At 38.1% G+C, this 17,884-nt stretch overlaps 1 pseudogene; it reads right to left on the bottom strand.

Moving 5' to 3' along the window:
* Positions 1 to 691: 691 nt before the first annotated feature.
* LOC136132489 (serine/threonine-protein phosphatase 2A 56 kDa regulatory subunit gamma isoform-like) overlaps positions 692 to 17,884 on the bottom strand; it is an 80,095-nt pseudogene continuing 62,902 nt past the window's right edge.

Genomic DNA, 17,884 nt, shown 5'->3' with positions numbered 1-17,884 from the left:
GCTGATTTTTGAATTATTAAACTGTTTTCTAATTATGATGGCTTATTGAATTACTGCTTCTGTTTTTTTTTTAATGTGTTTTTTTTGAGTGACAGGACAGGGGCCCTAATAATCAGATTTGTACTGTCATATTTCTTCAATGTTCAGAATCAAGAGGAAGAACACACCTATTGTGTTATATTTTCCAAGTGAGATCCAGGCACTGTTGTCTCCCAATTAGGACAAGACTTTTTCTTCTATATGACCATCCCTTTCCTTTTTTTATCATTTGAAGCCTGGAGCTCTGGGAATATTTTGCTGAATGGCTATCCTCAAACTACCATGAGACTACTAGATCCTAAGCTGTTTCTAAAGTTTTAAGATTTAGAAAGATCCTACTTTTATTAGGAGGTAACTTAAAGAAAACAGGAATCATTGTGTTATTTCTTCAAAGACATAAAGATCCCTAGGAAACATAGTACTTTCCCAGAGTCTCTCGTCACCCGGAGAGTTCCATATTATTCACTATTTGGGATTACGGTAGTTTAGCTGCTTATGGAAATGCAAAGATTAATTGGAGGAGGTGTCTATAAATTCTTTAGAAGTTTAACTCGAATTTTGTTAATTAATGAACTTATGGAATGAAATGTGATGTGTGAATGGGCAAAACTAAGAAAGGCCTTGTTAATAGAGTACTCACAGCCTGCAGAGTTCACTTCTCAGAGTGACTTGAAGCAAGGTCAGCATTACTGGCCTGGACCAATTGTGGGTTAAAGGAGGAACGAGCATAGAAGAAAGGAAGAGGAATAACTGAAAGGGAATGGAGAAAGGCTGAAATCAAAACACTTAACGAATTTAGATTCTCACCAATAACGAATACAGACTACATGCAGTAGTGTGGGTGGCTTGGTTCCTCTGACTGATAATGCTTGAGGGAGTCTGAGGGCCACTGGGGATCTAGAGATACGAGGCCATCAGTTTGCTAAGCAAAATGTTTCACTTTCTACTTCGCAACACATGCCAGAACTCAGGGCCACTTTGCTGTGTACCCCTGGGGAGAACAACACAGATTATTCAGATTTTTTTTCTCTCTCTTCTTCCTAAAAGAAAATAGAATGAATAAATAGATAAATAAATGCATAGATAGTAAACTGGAGGTGCTGCTGGTTTCAGTCTTAATGAGTTCTTTCTGTGTGTGATGTCTCCTGTCCCCTCTCCCAAAACAACGTTGTACTTCAAGTAGTTAGATTTTCCTTGATGAGCTGTCTTCTTCCCCAAATCTTCTGAGTAGCAATGCAGAGTGTGTTGCCAGGTGCTTAGCAGTCAGCCTTGGACCATTTACGGGGGCTTGTTTGTCAAAGTTCACAGCTTAGCAACATTTACTGCTACTCTAACTTTCTCTGCAATGTTATGGTTGTAATTATTTGGTGTTATTCTGGGAGTTAATTGCCAGAAAACAAAATTACGGGAGCATGTCTGATCCTTTTGCTCCTCTGAGACTACTGAAAAAGAATTGAAAAGAGGTGAGCCTTAGTATCAATCCAGCATGGACCATTTCTCTCGTCACTGGTCTCTCATTGAAGGAGCTCACTTCAGGAAAGTCACAAAGAGGTCAGAGATTTTAAACTGCCAACTTAGATCTGCATTAGAACTTGCAAGGACTTTCGGTAATTTGGTGTGGATATGCTGGAAATCTAGCTCCTTTCTCTATCTATCATGAGATTGCAGAATGAAGCCCTGCTTTTCATTGTGCTGATAGAGCAGCTCTTGGAGGAAGATTTAAATGAGGCATTTTAGTAGTGATTATCTTTTAAAACCATTATATATTAAATTATTAGAAAAAAGACTTTAATCATGAGATAACTGAATGACATCATTGCTAAAATTTAATCGAATGGTGATTCAGACTGAGAATGTGTGAAATACATTTTAAGCCTGAGAGAGGATCACCTCAAACAGGACATTAAATTCAGAAGGGTTTATGTCATCACTAGTATATCCATCATCTTGGGGTTACTCGCAGTTTACTGAGAAACAGGGAAAAGTGCTACATCAGCTCATTTTCCCCTTGAAAGAGAGAAAATTGCTTCCTTACTGTCTGAAGTAGCAGTCCCTTGGTACTGCTTGTAAGTGTTTGGCCGCCACCCTCACTGTCAACGACACAAGGTACCTTCTGAGCAGCTCATAGCTGCCGTGTGCTCTTGCCCAATGCTCAGCTGCTCGGCTTCTTCTTCCTCCTTCAACTTGGTGTCTGTCATGGCATGAGCTTCTCCTAGTAACCCAATGTTCACTTCACATTCAGACAACGAGAGAGGAAAGTATTTGTCTTAATTGCTGAATCTCCAAAAGATGTTTTTTTATTACTGTTAAGACATCCTCATCTAAAGTGTTACTTTAAGATGGGAAAACACTGCCTGGTGCTAACATTTAAATTGTTATAACTTTAAAAATGTTCACATTCTACTTTGCAGGGCAAATACACTTAAAATTAAGCCATCATTGCTTAATATAGTAATATCTCATGAACTCGCATGATTTTTTAAATGTTTTGCACGTTGATAGAATTTATCACATGTCCAACTAGTACTACTGGAAGAAATTCTGTTAAGACATGATTTTAAATATTGACATTTGGGAGCAGAACAGAATCATTGCTCATAAAATAAATAAGACTTTAGGACAGTCTTAAACTTCTTCAGCTAGTAAAGGCTTTTCTTCAGGCTATAATGTAAATTTTAGAGGGTACAATATTTTCATGGAATTCACTAACTTTTACAAATGCAATATTCAGGAACACACTGAGTTTTGTTTTGTTTTGTTTTGAAAGCTAAACAGTATATCTTCCATGTGTGGTCCTCCTCTCAAAAAAACATTTTATGGGGTCATCTGGGTTGGCTTATCAGATGGACCAGCAACACCATAACCTACAAAGGTGTCAACTGGGGCGAAACACTGCTGATAATACTGAGAGGGGTTCTAAAATGTGATGTAGTAAATCTGCTAGGGTCAGACAGGAGCCGTATATCACTCGATGTGGCCTCCCTTACTGTGAGACAAAGGGGTCAGTGCTTTCCAGAAATCATGAGTCTGGCATGGAGCAGTATCTCTGCATCAGAAACAGTCTATGATGGAGGATTTGTTGCTATGCTCAGGCAGAAATGGTCGTGCTTTGTGTGTGATGCAGGCTCAAACAGCAGCTTAATTTCAGTTGGTCTCGTCAGAAAAAGGGCACTTAACTTGGGCATTTGCATGAAGAATCCAGATGGTTTGATCAGTAGCTGTGATTAGTTTCTGCAGTTCATGGCCCCAAAGAGGAGAGTATTATCTGCCAGTCTGTAGTTTTCCAAGTAGCAGATGAAACATGACGTCACTGGCAATCACCCAGGCTTCAGTGAAATTGTAACACATTTTACCAAGGTGAGTGTTGGCCAGATATATAAAAATGGCCATGAGTTCTGTCCACTGAGAAGAGTGATCACACCATTTTCTATTCTTCACTGCGAGCATTGAGGTTGAACAGATGCAGAGAAGCCCAGTGGATGCCATCAGTTTTCAGCTTGGCCAAACCATCAGTGAACTAGGCCCAGACATTTAGGGGAAACTCTGTGAATCGATGGACCCAACAGCTTTCCCATAAGGCATTGCCCTGGGGAATGAAATTGGTCTCAACGTTGTTTCCACTTTTCAAGTAAAGTAGAGAGATGGGGACCAAGGCCAGGCTAGCTGCATTGTTGAATGTAACATTTCCAATTATCAAGTGAGGCTTATTGGGTCCTTCACACCTTGTTAGTTGTTTAGTCCAAGTTAACCCACACCAAAGTCAGGCGTTCAGCTTCAACAAGAACCCAGTGGAAAGCTAATAACCACTTTTCAAAAGGAGGAATCCTGGCAATTGATTCATGGATGCCATGAGGCCAAAATCCAGGGGTTGCCTCTGCATTGAGGCTGCATCCTTTTGACAGAGGTCCAATTGGCAGTCATCAGTCATAGAGACCCATAGCTCAAAGAGGCCATTAGTGTTGTGGAGGCACAAAGACAGAGACTGTGCCCTAGTTTCCTGGATCACTTCTGATGCAGACTGTTGGTTTGGGTCCACACAAAGGATGCTGACTTATCCATTGTTCAATATGAAAGACCAAGGGCAATGTCAATGTTAAGCACATATTGTCACTAGTACTGAGACTCTAAGAAGATGCTGGGCTGCCCGTGTGGTGGTACGGGGCTGATGAGACAGCAGTTTGTCCTTAAGGGATTAAGTGTTTTTAATTTATTCACGTAGTCCCAAGGCATTTAAGTTGTCAGGCAGGTACCTGCAATATGTCAGGGTTTATTAGCTGCTCTTGCAGGTGGTAGTGTGATAACACAGTCAAGGCTTTTGAGACCAAATTCTGACCTGCCAACCAATGAGATATCATGTGCATGGTGAAAGCTTTGAACATCAAGGGAAAAGGCTCTCATGCTAAATCCTTAACAACCACTGGTTGCAAATGAAAGGGGGATTTAGGGAAGTGATTTTCATGTTACATTTTTCCTATACTTTTCCTAATCTGGAGAATCTCCTAGGGAAGTACACACACATAACATTCATTCCTACTCTGCTTTTAGATGAGAAACAACAACCCACCACAACCTACCGTGAGGTCATGTTAGCTCTTCTTCACCACTGTGCTCAAATCCTAGTAGTTGAGTCTGGATGCCTTTTCCATCTGTGGTCTGGACAACACTGTGGTTTGGGCACACGTAGCCATCAAAGCCATAACAGTTTGATTCTCTCTCCTCCCCTAAATCCCCCAGCATACTTAGAAGGGTGCATATGTCCTTGATCTCTCTCTAGGGGTAATGGAGATACTGGCCTCTCCTCTAATCATCTTTATTCTTAGAACAGCTGAGGTCTGGGTAGAGGGCATGGGAGGGATTGGTGACACATAGAAAGAAAGTGTTACCATGCCCAAGGATTTGCATTTACTTTTTGTTTTGAGCAGCACGCTGACAGCTCATGACTCAAGCAAACTTCTAGTATTTGAGACTGCTCAGTGCTCTGCATTGTAGAGCAAGATCTTCCTGGCTGACACCATCTAGTTCAGCCTTTAAAGCCCCTGGCTCAACATTTCACATCCACTTTCTATTTTTGGTTGAGATTATGGAGTTTCTGGCTGACAGGCTTGGTTCACATGGTGACTTTCTTTGAGGAGTTGACCTACATCTAAAGCATCTCCTGCCCCATTGTGGAGGTAACATTGTTTGAGTTCTGTCCCCAAGCTAGAGATGTTTTACAGATGCTGAGGCTGACTTCAAGAATGTATCTAGATTTATTTGGGTCAGTTTCTCATTCTATAGAGGCCACCTTCATCAGTATTGAAAACTCAGGCAGTAAGGACCCCTGAATATTAGTCAGTGCCTCATCTGTGGTTTCCTACAGGAGTTGGTCTGTCCCAAGGAAATCTCCCACATAGGAGCAAAGCTCCCTTTACAGCAAGGCCTGCTGCAGAAAATGTTGAGACTTTTTACTGTCTTCTCTGAACAGAACTAAGATCGCCATAATAGACACGATGTATACAAGAGCTGTAGGACAACCCGGCTGCTTCCAGTCTTCCTGAACAGTATTATGTGCCCTGCCTCCTCATCTCACCAGCGACCGAGGCAAAATTCAGATGTTTCACTTGGTTTCTATTCATAGTTGTCCCATGTTTCCCCTATTTTATGTTCAGTGTGGAAGCACGTTTTTGTAACTATTGTCCAAAAGCAAGAAGGAACCTGCTGTTCATCTAGGACACATTTTAAGACTAATTGTTGCAACTGATGATAAGAAGGCAGTTTTTCCTTAACTGCCAGAGGGATCAAGTACTTTGCATCCACTCCCGAAGAAATCTCAGGAAATTTAAATTGGATAGCAGGTCCCTGAATTTTGTGTGGGTTCATTAGCTAACAGGACACATTGACGAAGAAGTCCCCTACCCAAAGGACTGTTGGCCGTCACTGGGGCACAGTTTGGGCAGCTCTCTGGTACTCTGCCTGTAACCACCTCCCCAACTCCGCCTTTCTTTAACTGGCAATAAGGTAGAGAACCATTTACTTCCCACTGGACTACACAATATTGTCCAAAGGTTTGCTACCGATTCCCAAGGACTTCCCTTGAACCTCATTAATTGGTCCACAAGGTCCTAATACTTCCTTTATCAGAAAGTCATGTCACTCTCATAATTCCATCTTCATCATTAAATCTATCAAGAAAATGGAAAGGTTTGTGATTTTATTCTACTTTCAATCACACAGTTTGTATACTCTACTTTCGTTGATGGCAATAGAAGACACAAACCCCAGGTCAGGGAAGAAAGATGGGTTATTACTCACAGCCATAATAATAAAGAGTATCAGCCTGTTTGTATCAGTTCCTCAGCCTCAGTTCCCTCAGGGTATTAAGATAAGGACCAGAGGATGCCTGTACTAAACTGCATTACAGGAGAGGAACCCTGAGGTTTGGGATTTCACATCTTCTCTAAATAGCATAAGCATGACTTTCCTTTGCTGGAGGAAGAGATTATCTCTATTATACTAGAGAGTAAGAATATGTACCCTTTGCCACAAAAGGGTGTGCTATCTCTGTTTTTGAAGGCTGTTGCTATACGAGCTATCTTGTAAAGATAGTCTGGAACAAAGAACAGTCAGTGCTTGGCTTGTAAGACTTGCAGAGTGTGAGAGACCCATGGAGAATTGCCTTCCAACATTGAATAATTCAATTAAAAATCAACTCAAGATTAAATAATGCTTCTGGTAGAGGTAAGAGTAATCAGCAAGTTTTAAGTTCTCATTGTAACAAAATATATTAGTTTGATTGCCTTACATTGTCTCCTTCCAGCTTCTAGGCTTCGGTAGCAGCTCAAAACCTGTTGGTTTCACAGATGCATTTTGTCTCAGGTTAACTGGCCTCCACTTGGGGTCCTCAAGCTCTCCGAGAAGGGCATTTTGGGAGCCTGGTGTTTTCATAATTTGAGTTCACATGGCCCCAATATTAGGGGAACTTTTTAAAAGTAAAATGCCAATTTTAGAGATTTACATAGCAAGGACATATTAATAACAACTCAAAAGTCAAGGAAATGGAACATTGGTTCATATGCAAACAGTACTAAAAGAAGGAACATTTTTTAAAAACTCTGTCTGACCCATATTGTGGCATATACATAAAGAAACTCTATTCTTACAGGCTAATCAGATTGTATTTTCTGTGAAAATCTGTTCCACAAAAATGATGATATATGACAGGAAATGTCTCTTTAAAATGCTTGTGCTTAACATGACTCAAACCCTTAAATCCTCAATTTGGAAGATAACAGTATAGTTGGGCCTCATGCCCCATTTCCTCCTTCATTAATTTTTGCTAAGGGGGGTTTCTGACATGAAGGAGAGAAGTCCTAGGGCTGCGCACAATGCTTTGCACATATTTTAATACAAAGCTGCCAGATGCTTCCCCTCCAAAGGAGGGATGAAGGTCAATGGGTAAGTGTGCTTGTAGTGAAGCATTTTTACTGACTGCATTACACCTGCCGTGTCAGCAGTACCCACACTCACCTCTGAGGTTCAGCAGAGGGAGGATAAAGGAAAGGTGAATTTCAGGTGGTAATTTAGTGCAAAAGAATAGCACTCAGGGAATAAAGGTGGTGCTGAGAACGCTTTATGCCCTTATAAAAAGGTCATTGCATAAGGGGTATCTGTCTCTCTCTCTCTTTTTTGATATCCCTCCAAAAGGAACAAAAGGTGTGTTTTAGATGCAAGATACATTTTTCTCCTAGTTATTATTCTACTTGACACCTCTGAATATCCTGTTTTCCCTCCAGCTAATCCAGGAAACTTGTTTCCTTGATGTTAAAGAAATACTGTATAAAATGATCGTATCTATGTGTGCTTGTCTGTGTGTATGCACGTGTGCTTGTGTGGATGTATTTGTGTGTGCAGTTGTGATCAGAAAGCTTGGAAGCACTTGGGGAGTTTGATTTCTCTTTTTTGTTGTTGTTGTTGCTGTTTGTTTACAGTGACTGGAATTCTGATAATTGTCTTATATTCCTTCTTTTGTCTCTTGGGCTCTGGAATCTTCTCTCTTCTTCACTGCCCTGCTCTCTGTGGTTCATGGCCTGGATTTAGCTGAGATCAAGAGACTGGACGGTAATTATGAAGCAGAGGATGTGCTTGGAGCTAGAGAACCAATTAAAGTGAGTTTAGTAAGATTAAATAATGTTCAAGGTAGAAGAACATTTATTTAATGTAAATGCAGATACTATGGTAATGGACTAAGTTCTTTCAAATCTGTCTTTCTGCATATCAGTGTGACTGCAAGTGGCATAATGAGACTATAATTTTCATTAGTATAAATGCTCACTGCCATTTCATGTGCATGACATAACTGTCAAATTATGGTAGGCCACTGGGCGAGGCACACAGCGGGGGTCTCAGCCAGGATTGATCCCAGGAAATGAGCCAAGGGATTAAAGAGAAAAGGGTGAAGCAAAATCCTGAGATGGAAGTTAGGCAAGAGAAGCTTTGAAAATGAAGATGGGGCCGCCAAACAGAGAAACCGGGGTCTGAGCATTGGCTTTGGGCAGGGTTCAAGCTTGAGCTTTGTCAAAAAATAAAGAACAGTACAGCTTTTCTCTGTTTTGTTTTGTTATAGTTAATGCCTAAATTTATTTACTTGCCTGAGTAGGGAACTCATGCCAATGATGGAATTCTCTGAGTAGAACTCAAAAGAAAAAAAAAAAATCAGCGTTTTCAAACTGTTACAAACAAGCTATGCCAGTGTTTAAGCCGTTTAAGTTTTGAAAACTAGAACTTTTAATAAAGCAGAATTCACAGCTGGTTAAATTTTTTTAAAATTATTTATGGGTAAAGAACATATTTTCACTTAAGGTCTGACACACCAAGGTTACCCAGTGTTCTTGGTGGTTTGTGATTTTCTACTGTTGGAACCAATTATGAAAAAATACAACACTTCGTTTTATTTACCACTCATGCAGCTGTAAGTGGAAAAATTTAAAGAATCACAAGAAAAATGAAATGAAACAGGAGGAGCATTTAGGTCATGTTGTAGGTTGGGTTTTCTAGAAGCAGATGCTAAAATGGGGGTTGGAATGCTTATCAGGGATCAGTTCCTTTGAAAAGGAAGAAAGGAAAACAAGATTTGCAAAGGACAAGTCAAATTGCAATAGAGATCTAGCCAAACTTCAGCTAACCTGGGTAGGTTCTCAGATTTATATCTCCATTGAAGTGTTCCACATCAGACTAACATGGCCACGCCCTTTACCCTTGCCTTGTTCAGTCATTGCATCACGGAATTCTACAGGAATGGGGTGGCCTCCAGCCAGTCGGCTTTCTGAAACTAAGGCAGACCCTAAAGTTGCTGGTATTTGGACTCTGTCTGCTGACCAGATAACCCATAGCTGGGTAGCAAGTCCTAACCTACTAAATGTAAGATACAACCCAATAAAAACATGTGAAAAGATACTTTACAAATGAACATATAGAATGTCCCGAAATGATCATTGCATACATCATTACGAGGGAGTATATTTGCCTATGTCATCATTAATTGGGAAATGTAAATTAAAACCACACACACAAAAATCAAATCACTACACAGCTACCTAGATGACTGCTATTACAAATCAGCTTCCAAGAGTTGGAGAAGGTGTGGATCAAAGAAATACTGGTAAATGGCTAATGAGATTTGTAATGGTACAACCAGTACTGGAAAATAGTTTGACAGTTTCATCAGAAGCTAAAAAACAAAAGCAGACTACCATGTAGCCCACCAGTTTCACTTTTTGTATTTACCCAAGAGTAATAAAAGTAGCCACACATATGGGTGTACGAATGCTTATAGTAGCTTTGTTCACAGTAGCCAAATATTAGAAATCTGCAGACATCCACAAAATTCATCAAGAGATGAATGGGATATGAATCATCAATGCAAGAAGGAAAAACCTGATAAATGCAATCTTAAACATATGATGTGCTGAGCCATAAAAAAGAGTATTGTATGGTTCTATTTATATGAAACTCTAGAAAATGATCTAATCTATAGTGACAAATCTGGTCAATATTTTCCTGAAGCTGAGGGTTGAGAAGGGATTAACTAGAAATAAAGGAGTACAAAACAATCATTTGAGCTAAGGGAAATCTATACCCTGATTTTGGTAATATAAACATTTGTTACAATTTATCAAACTGTGTACCTAAAATAGGTATTTTATGTAAATTATACTTTAATAAAATTATTTAAAATCTTATCTGACATTTTAAACATATTTATTGTGATACAATTTACATACTATAATATCCGTATATTTAAAGCTTACTGATGTTTTTAAAGTATATTACAGAGTTGCACAACCATAGTCACAATCTGAGTATAGAATATTTTCATCACCCTAAACGAAACCTCGTACCCATTAGTAGTCTTTTCTCTCTTACCTCTTTTTCATTTTCTCCATATATAGAATAAAAGTATGCAGTAGTACAATGTAGTTCATATTTATACTATTTTGTAAGAATTTACTTATGCCATTAAAATTATTGGTAAATCTAAAGGCTGTATAATATTGAACTTTTTGAATGTATCATAATTTATTTAAACATTTCTCCATTATGGGACATGTAGATTATTTTATTGAAGGCTTTTGAGAAAAGCATACATTGAGATATAGAACATATTAATATAATAGCTTTTGTTTAAGTGAAGACAATTATATTATTTTTTGCTCCCTTTATTAATCTAGAAAAATGATCCCAAAGAATGATAATAAATAATAAAGAGTGGATATGAGTACAGACTGTTGAGACCTATTCACATTTTACATCAATACTTCTTTTAGTACTAAATTTGTGATTAGTGAAGTTTGCATGGACTAGGTCTTAGGGAGAGCTTTTTAAATTAAGGAGTCAGAGAAAACTATGAATTTTTTGAACCATTTGTTCATAGATACATTTTGAAGTAGAAAAAATACAGCAAAACAATCAGTAGAAAGTTATCCATTTGCCTTCTACGGAATCATTGCATTCCGTCAGCATATTTCATGATTTGAAGATGTGAGAGTCATAAAGGACCAAAACACAAAACAAGATTTCTTCTTTTCTTTACTTGTCTGGTTCACAGTGTTTCAAGAGGAATAGTGGATGAACTTAGGGGAGGTATGTCATCCACAGGACCTCATCCTAATCACAGAGAAGGGAAGTTCTAAGATGCTGGCCTTTTGTCCCTACATGCTATTGAACTCGTCTTCAATAGCATGGCGGTTTTCTGCTTGAATGATCTCAGTTTACTAGATTTTTTCACATGAAACTTTTTTGAATTCTCAAGGAACTCTATGCCTGCTGCTCCTGGCACAATACTGTTTTGACAGTATGAACGGTAATGAGCAATTGGTATTCTCCCAGGATACGTGGATAAAAAATAATTTCTGTAATCAAAAGTTTGAAGGCCTGGGAAAATCTTTTTACTTAGAGGGGTACTCTTTAAGAAAACAAATCAATTATTTTCAAATAAATGGAAGATAAACTTGACATTGCTATCTTATTCATAGAGACAGTTAGGATTTGTCTGTTAATGTATACAGGTCAGCCATCTCTTTTAGAATTGTCCCACTGAAGGGATAAACATTCTTCAATTTATAATATTATTTGAAATGTCAATCGGATCAACCTTTTAATTCATGTGTTAATTTTGTTTGCAGTTTTAGTATGCTTTGTTGTCATTGTTAGAGGTAGGGTGGTAGATAATTTAACCTATAAAAAGAACTATATATAGGTTGTAAAAACCTGGATAAAGAGATTTGTTGATTAGTACTCATCTCCTTGAAAAATTAACACTTCCATCTAAAGGACCAATCCAATCCTGTTCAGTTCTCTGTGACTGGCTATGAATATAAAATAAACATGTATCTAAGAATGTATTTGTAGTCTCAGATACTGTTTCTGGATTAGTTGATTCACGACACCTTTCTCTGTACAGTTTTTTGGTTTTTTCCTAGTCTAGGTTGCAGGGACATTTGAACATACATAAGGATTCCTTAAAATATTTCTCTATGCCACAAATAGATTCTAAAATGAATTTATAAAATTTAAAAATTTGATCTTTTTCCAAAACCCAAGGGCCCTATGGGGAAAATGATGGTATTCTGGGAATAGGAATGCCTTTTTGAAAAAGGATTAGTAAAACCCATGGTATGGCTATTACCTTTAACAATAAGATCAATTTGGAGATTTGATAGATATATAGTCAGAAAAAATGTCTTCAGCCTCCTTGAAAGAAGATCTCTGGAACCCCCAAAATTCATAGACTGTGGGAAGATTTTTATTGATGAGAATTAACAATCTTTTGTTTCTTTAGGAAAACTGAATTCTGAGTGTATGAAATAAATAACCTTTTAGTATCTTAAGTTCAGGGAGATCTAGTGATAATATCTTGCCTTAGAACTTTCCTTAATTTGAAATGCTGTTATTGAAACTAATTTTTGTGGTGCTATTAGGGGACTCGATGTAACTCCTGCAGATTTAGGGAATTTGGTGATGCTTCTTTGCTGGAGTCATTTGTCTTCTTTGATCTCGGAGGTATTTTTCCTGTACTTCTCTCAGATTACTCCGTATGTTCTTCCTGAGGACTTCTCAGAGTTTGATGTGCATCACCTATGACAGCTGGGGGACATAAGTAAGGTGCATATTAGCAGTGGAATTTAAGGGGAGTTCAGATTAGAATTCAGTAGATCTGGAGTAGGCACTGAGGACATGATCTATACTTTAAGTAAGCAACCCTCCTGATTAGGGGGTTCACAGACCACTCTGGAGAAGCACTGTTTTTGCCTTATGTTAGGTCTATATTTTACCTTTCCAATTAGGACTACCAGGTTCTTGTGAGTGCTTTGTGAAGAACTCAAGGCACAGTCCATGGTTGGCATTGAGAATGCATTTCTTAAATGAATTACTGCTAGATCCAACTTCACCAATAGCCTCACTTGCTGCCTATTCATGCACTGTGGGTTCTTAGTTAAATACCTTCCTTCCTTCCTTCCTTCCTTCCTTCCTTCCTTCCTTCCTGTCTGCCTGTCTGCTTTTGTGGAGATAACAGGAGTAGCTTTTGAAAACCATGAGACTGTATAGAAATAGTAATTCCTTCCATAGTCAGTTTGTACATGGTTATTGGAAATTTACCATTCAGGGGTCACTATCTTATCTGTCATATTCCACTTCAGAGCAATTATTGAGGGAGATGGTTTCTGTCTTGGTAGATAAGATGCAAATACCATAACATCTATTGAAAATTAAACGGGAAGACAGAGGTAAATTGAATAACTTAGAGGTGTGATTAGTTTGTTTGATTAGAAGTTCACAGATCAGCTCTGCAGTCTTGGGTGTTGAATGCAGGTTTTAAAGAATTAGAATGAGTTACAATACACTTGATGCAAGTTAAATACGAAGAATGGCATGTCATGATAAACTTAAAAAGCACTGCATATGAACAGTATTTTAAAAATATGGCAATACAGTTAATTTAATAGATTGAATTTCTCCCGTATCCTAAGAAAAAGGCAAAATCCAATAGGATATTATTTTTAACCTACAAAGAAAGAAAGCAGCAAAACTTAACTCAAATTTAACTGAGCCCATGTGAAATGTATAGTTATGAAAAACTGGAGCCCCATTCCAAAACCTTTTTAAAAATAAAGATGGATGCTTATTTGTATTATAAATTGTAGCTACTTTTCTTGAATTCACACAAAACTTTATACAAAATATTCTTTTTGAGTTCTATAAATGTCAATGTTATTTGTAGTTAGATAAATTGAGAAATGATAATTATTTAGAACTCTGAAAGCTAGAAAATTTGGGGAGGGATATTCTAAAATATCCAAAGAATATAATAAGTCAATAGCATTTAAACCAGTCCTTTCACAGACTTGGGTGAACATGTAAAATGTGAAAAAGTTAACACCTTTTGGCTGAGAACTTTTTGATGACTTCTCATTGCTTTTAAGATAATGTGCAAAACTTTTAACAAGGCTTTCAAGAAATTTTGCCAATTGGCCTCAGCCTCACTGCTCACATCTCATTCTTTCCCTTCTTGACATCTTCCCTCCACCCCCAACCGTTCTGACTTTTCCTCATTTTACCAAAAGAGCTATTCTCTTTGCCTCAGAACTTTGCCCATCCCTGCTCAGCTCCTGTACTTGCCCTCTTTCCTGTCTGCCCTTCCCTGACCCCTCTGTTGTGACCTCCGATCTACTTTGACTAATGAGTTTCATCACAATCCTTCTAATTATCTGCTCAATTGCTTGTCTGCTTGGCTATGGAAGAGCAGATTTCCTACCCCTCTTCTTCACTGATGTAGATGTAACAGTGTTTCACATGTAGAAGGTGCTCAAAAGGTATTTATTAGGTGAATAAAAATTTAGATGCTTTAGTTACCAAAAACTGTATATCTGAAAAGATATATACAGCCTGCCTTAACTCAGAAGTCCCCATACCACCCCAACAGAAGGTCATGCTGCCTCTACTCAGATCATTCCAGCAATAGTTAATTATTTTCAACCAGCAGATTCCTTTTTCTCCCATAGAAACTCCCTTTTTTATACCCTCTGAGTTATGAGACACAATCTTTTTTACCTCCTAAACTATCTTGAGTATATACATTTTCAGGTTTCCTTCAAGACTTATGGCATTATCTCCTTACCTGTATTCACTGCTTCTACAGCCATGGATACTTCACTCTACACTCAAGGCAATTTTTCTAAAATGGCAGTTAATTCTATTATTTCTTTGCTTAATTAAAAGAAATTTCCCATTATTTAGATGTTACTTTCTAAAACTCATTCTCATACCAATTTACAGTTTTTGCCAGACTGCATACCCTACCATCTCTACTACTGTTTTACTTATTATTTTTCTTTAGAGCAACACCCCTTTTAACTTAAATTCATGTAAAAAAAAACCTTTCTGTAAATACTACAGGTGGAAAACATTTTCACTTATGCTAACAAAATACAGCAGTTAAAAGAAAAGCAATGAAAACTTGACAATATTATTAAATTCTAGCTTGGAAATGCTGTTTGTTGATGACACATAAAGTGGAGATTACTCCTTATTAAAAAAAATATAAAGCAAATCCTAGTGAGGTGTTAATAGACATGTTACTAATAAACCAGAATATTTACTCTAAGATAATTGAGAATCAAAGGAGAATTGAAGGGAGAATAATTTTAGCTTAGAGATTTCATATTATTTGATGTTTTGACCTAATACTATGAATTAATATAGCCTCTATCTCCAGTAGTGGTTTTCTCACAATTTAGGTCTTGGCCTTTTCCTCCACCCCTTCACTGTATGCCATAAAAGACCCTTGATGATCTAAATCTAAATCTCACCTTGTATTGGAGCTTTGTGTCTCTACGTTATCTCTCATGTACCTGGTATGTCTGCCATGCTGAATTACTGCTAATCTTCTAAACCAGTGTTTCCCAGTCTGGACACTATTGATGTCTTGATTCAGATAATTCTTTGTTTGAGAAGGTTGTTGTGTGCATTGTAATTATCATATTTCCAATCATATACAAAACTTAGAGTGGATCATAGAGCTAAATGTAAAAGCTGAAACTATAAAACTTGTAGAAAAAAACACAGGAAAAAATCCTCTGACCTTGGAGCAAAGATTTCTTAGACACCACACCAAATAAGAATCCATAAAAGAAAAGCAGTAAGTTAAACTTCAGCAAACTTTAAAAATCCTCATTGTAAACACTGTTAAGATAATAAGAAAACAAGCCACAGACTGGGAGAAAATATTTGCAAAGCATATACTTGATAAAGGACTTATATACAGAGTATATAAAGAAGCTTCAAAGCCTAATAAGAATCAAACAAGCTGATTTTTTTTAAAAAAGGGTAAGATATTTGGGAAAAAACCCACTTCACCAAAGAAGACATACAGATGGCAGATAAGCTAATAAAAAATGCTAAACATGGTTAATGTTAGGGAAATGCAAATTAAAACCATATTCTGACACAACTGAATGCCTATTAAAATGTCTAAAATTAAAGACAGGGCTTCCCTGGTGGCGCAGTGGTTGAGAGTCCGCCTGCCGATGCAGGAGACGCGGGTTCGTGCCCCAGTCCGGGAAGATCCCAAATGCCGCGGAGCGGCTGGGCCTGTGAGCCGTGGCCACTGAGCCTGCGCGTCCGGAGCCTGTGCTCCACAACGGGAGAGGCCACAACAGTGAGAGGCCCGCGTACCGCAAAAAAAAAAAAAAAGAAAAAGACAGATCATGCCAAGTGGTGAGGATGTAGAGGAACTGGAACTCTCGTGCACTGTTAGTGGAAATGCAAAAAGTTAAAATTATTTTGGAAAACAGTTTGTCAGTTTCTGAAAATTTAACCATATACTAATCTTTGATCCAGGTATTCCACTCCTAGATATTTAACAAAGAGTAATGAAATCATATGTCCATACAAAGATGTACAAAAATGTTCGTAACTGCTTTATTTGTTACAGCCCCACTCAAATGAGAAACAATCCAAATGTCTATCAACAGGTGAAAAGATAAAACAAAGGTGATTATGAAAACATATAGATGTGTCTAAAAATAATTATTTTGAGCAAAAGAAAAAGTCCAGAAAGAGTGTACACTGAATGATTCCAAATATGTAAAACACTATGGTGTCAGTGAACAGATCAGTGAATGTCTTGAGACAGGTCGGTGAAACATTTGGGGAGAAGTAAGAGGAAGGGAATACAAAGGGACACAGGTAATCCTTTGGGTGTAATGGATATGTTTATTAACATGATTGATATGATGGCTTATAGGGTGTTATACATTGATAAAACTTATCAAATTATACATGTCAGGTGCGTATGGTTCAAGGTATATCAATTATACCTCAATAAGCTATTAGAAAAAAACAATTTACTCTTTATCAGATCTCTATTAGACAGTCTGGTGCATAGTCTTTAATTCTTCTGAATATTACTGAAGGGTATACATTAGCATATTCCTTTTAAAAGTGAAGAAATAAAGTTCAGAGAGATTATATGAACTGCGGGTTATACAAGAAACGAGTTGCACATTTGGAATCAAACTCATGCTTTCTGGCTTCAAGCCCAAATTCTACCATGCAGTTTTCTCTTTCTCAGCCTGAGCAACTCCTTCTCCCCCTTGTTTGCTGGCCATTCCTCCAGTCTTTTAAGTCTCCCTAGCTTGGGCCTCATATCATTGAGCAGAGGGACTTCCCTGGTGGTCCAGTGGGTAAGACTCTGCACTCCCAATGCAGGGGGCCCGGGTTCAATCCCTGGTCGGGGAACTAGATCCTGCAGGCATGCTGCAACTAAGACCCAGTGCAGCCTAAAAAACAAACAAACAAATAAATAAATAAGTCTCCCCAGCTTGGGCCTCATATCATTGAGCAGAGATAAGCCATTGCAAGTATACTTGTTCCCAATTCTTGATCCACAAAATTTGTGAGCCTAAAAAGTGTTGTTTTATGCTACTGGTCTTATAGAGGTTTGTTATACAGAAATAGGTAACTGAATACTTATAAATCTAAAAGACCATGATTCGATGTCAGCTGGGTCCCCCCTGTATTACCATTGCCTGAACACCAGGATTCAGGAAAGATTTCAAGACATCAACTTGAAAGACACATAGCTCCTGGTGGGACTAAGAATAGGCTTTACTTGAGAGAGGACAGATTAACAAAGTGAAGTCCCTAATGGAAGGGACAAGTCCCGTAATTTTCCATCCTCCCTGGTGGCACATGCCAGGGCTAGTGTGCTCTGCTGAACAAAGGGTGTATGTCTGTGTTCCTGTGGGCTCACTCCTCTGCTATCCTACTGTAGTAGTTTGCTAGAACTGCAGCAACTGAGAACCACATA

Source organism: Phocoena phocoena, chromosome 13 (genome assembly GCF_963924675.1).
Source record: "Phocoena phocoena chromosome 13, mPhoPho1.1, whole genome shotgun sequence".
Classification (NCBI taxonomy): domain Eukaryota; kingdom Metazoa; phylum Chordata; class Mammalia; order Artiodactyla; family Phocoenidae; genus Phocoena; species Phocoena phocoena.
The sequence above is the reverse complement of the archived record's forward strand: the minus strand, read 5'-3'. Positions and strand labels throughout refer to the sequence as shown.